This window comes from Pistacia vera, unplaced genomic scaffold (genome assembly GCF_008641045.1).
Source record: "Pistacia vera cultivar Batoury unplaced genomic scaffold, PisVer_v2 Contig205, whole genome shotgun sequence".
NCBI classification, from domain to species: Eukaryota; Viridiplantae; Streptophyta; class Magnoliopsida; order Sapindales; family Anacardiaceae; genus Pistacia; species Pistacia vera.
The window spans coordinates 130,213-133,520 of NW_022196008.1; the positions used below are offsets into that span (position 1 = coordinate 130,213).

The 3,308-nt window shown below is 35.7% G+C and overlaps 1 long non-coding RNA gene across 1 annotated transcript; it reads left to right on the top strand.

The window, feature by feature from the left end:
* The first annotated feature begins 209 nt into the window (after positions 1–209).
* Positions 210–1,561, top strand: LOC116128910. Its single transcript, XR_004127827.1, has 3 exons — positions 210–312; positions 387–449; positions 1,510–1,561. It is a non-coding gene; the product is annotated as an uncharacterized LOC116128910 (long non-coding RNA).
* The last annotated feature ends 1,747 nt before the right edge of the window (positions 1,562–3,308 follow it).

Below are 3,308 nucleotides of genomic sequence, written 5' to 3' on the forward strand. Positions count from 1 at the left end.
TCTACCCCTTTTTAGCAGGAAAAGTGGGGAGTGAATTGTAAGGAAAATTCATGGAGAATAGTTTGATTGGGGTTGTGTTTGCAAAGAATGAAAGGTCTTAAATGGAATTTCAAAGAGTGAGTAAGGGTATTTTGGGAAAGAGTGGAGAAAAATATGTGATATTAAGGGTTAGCTTTAGAAACCCCTTCATTTTGTTTTCTCACCACCGCCTCTTTCATCCCCTATTTCTCTCAATTTTTCATCCAAGATTCCAAGGATTCTTGAAGAGCTTTTGACTAGAATTTGTTACAAATTGATCCTAAGTACTAAAAGGTAAGATTCCTTACTCTAGAAGCAAATTTTCATTTGTTGAAAGAATGGGATCCTTATTAAGTTTTGTATTGAAGGTTAAGAGAAAGTGTTAAGCCATCAAGAGTGGAGAGTTTAAGTGGGTTCTACTTGTGTCCAAGGTAAGTAAATTCATCTAAGTTGTGATTTACTTGATTGAATGATGTGTAGAGAGTTTTAGATCTATGATTAATGCTTGAATTGTTTATGTTGAAATGAGTTGATGAATTCATGAATGGGTTCAATGTTGTTATATGAAGGATTTTCCACCATGAGGAGGGTGGATTGTGTTGTGAAATTTTGGTTGAAGTATGGGTAGAATTAGAAGTAATTGAGAGGAATTTTTGAAGTGTGTTTCTCTTTGCAGGATGTGTGATGATTTAAAGGAGTTAAACTCCAATTTTGGATGGTTAAGAAAGAAATATGATTAAAGTTAGAATAGAGTTTATGTATGCACACATATTGTTTGATGAAATGCCTAAAAGAAGTATAAGTAAAATTAGAGAACCTTACCTTATGCAACATAGCATATTTGCATGTCATGAATGCATATAAGGAAGATTTTAGGCATGAGTCATCCATATGCATGTGTTTAATTGAGTAATTACATAAGAAAAAATATGAGAAATGAGAAAGAAACACTCTATGAATAGAGATAAAGAAAACAACAAATTCTCTTAGAGTAAAGAGAAAGAAAGAACTAGCACTAGAAGATAAAATGATTCTTAAGTGCTATAGAAAAGAAAAGAAACTAGGTTGTGCGATGGGAACTCGTGAGTATAGAGTTACCCTCATGTAAACCGTTATGAGAAAGAACGGTCTCTGCCATGAGAGAGCGGAATGCGTGCAAATCGCTATGATAAGGAGCGATCTCCGCCATGAGAGAGCGGAATGCATGTGATCCGTTATGAGAAAGACGGACTCCGCCATGAGAGAGCGGAATACACGTAAACCGCTATGAGAGAGAGGGAGCAGTTTCCGCCATGAGAAAGGCGGTATGAGATTGAGAAAAAAAGAAAAGAATAGAAAGAAAAGAAAAGAAAGAAAAATGAGAATTTGAATTAGAAATTTGATAAGAATACAAAGAGAATTGATGAGTAATGCACGGGGATGATAGCGTAAGAGACTGTTTTACTTACTGGGCATCTTTGTGCTCACTCCGTTGTTTTCTTTGTTGTACAGGAAATAGGTGAGGACTTGGTCGGATGGACGTCGGCAAGCGGGGAGATTTGGCTGCACTGTCCTTTGTTTCGTTTTGTTTCGAAAGTCCTTGTACATATGATGTTTTGTTTTGTAACGAATGTGATTACTAAGTAAAGGATATTTACACACGACACTCTAGTGATCTCAAGTCGAAGGACCACATGCACCACTATATATAGGAGGATATATTCCACAGACACTGGGTTTACCATCTCGTGTGGAATCCTCTGATGGGTTAGTCTAGTGTACTTGCACAAGCAAGCAACCATGCGTTGCACCAAGTTGATGCCCATAACCTTGACATGTGAGATCTATCACTACCTTTCGATAGGGTCGTTCATGTAATATACTGTATAGCTAGTAATTCTGTAAGAAATATAAGATAAAATCCACCAAATAACTTTTACAAACATATGTACATAATGTAAATCCGAAAATTCTAATTTTTAATTCATATAAATATATACACAAAATATTGATATATTTTAGTAAACATAAGGTAATCTTGAATAGTGCCGCCAAACTCCTCCACTTCTTGACGTCCCACCCGATCAAAAATCATCTAGTACCTGCAAAACAGTAAAATAACGGAGTGAGCACTAATTGCTTAGTAAGTAAAGAAAACTACACTACTGTGTTTCCTCTGTTACTCATGTTCTGAGTTTTTCTTTTCTCACTTAATTCTTTAATTATATTCTTCATTCTTTTCTGTTTCTCTTATGTTGTATCTCTTTTTTTTTCTCTTCTGTTTTTCTTTCTCTTATATTGTATCTTTCTTTTCTTTTCTATTTCTGTTTCTTTTATGTTTTCTTTCTAGTATGCTGAGGACTAGGTTGATGCATGGATTTGGAATCCTGGCCATGTGAGTGGGTACAGCCCTCATCTACATGCACTACTCACGGACTGTACAAGTACTGTTTCTCTCTACTGTGGCCACTCGGTCGTGGCGGTGTGCATGTAGGCATGCTCTACTAGGTATAGTCCTCATCCATACGCACTACTCACAGACAGTACAAATACTGTATCTCTCTGCTGATGCTGCTCACTTGTGGCAGCATGTATGTGGGCATCTTTGTCACTCATAGGCTCCCCATCGCAAAAACCTTATATCATAGCATGCTATAGAAAGATATACTATAAACATTTCAACATACACTTGCATTCTTTAAAAACATACACTTTCCATATATGAACATATCATTTCATCATCACCATTTCATGGATGCAAACAAATTCATAGAAACATATCATCCTTAGGCTTGTTTATACATACACAAGCTCATACTTAGGTAACATATAACATATTACACATAGCCTCTGTGGTCATTCATTACATCAAATATATGTTCATACAATCATTAGATAATCACAAAGACCACTCATTCAAACATGCTTCACAACCCTTTAAGCATAATTTTCATACTTGGAATCAATCATAGATTATTAGATTAAAAAATAAACTAATAATTTGGAAGCACTTTTGAGGTAGTCATTCTGCACAGGTCATATTCAAAAGGTATACCTCGAGCTATACACATCGGATTGCTATGGTCTTGGTCTCATTTTAAAGCTTCGAGAAAAGGCTACAACTTGTAACAACTGCTCTAAACTAGTAAAATGCTTGCATAACAATAATAGAAAATGGGCCCAAAACTTTTCTTTTTTATTTCAGGTAATAAGTCTTTTATACACAAGGAGTATTATTTTACAAGATGCCATTTAAAAGACAAAAACAGGGGAAACAGTGTAGCTATTGCTCCTCGCTTGCCGACGCCCCT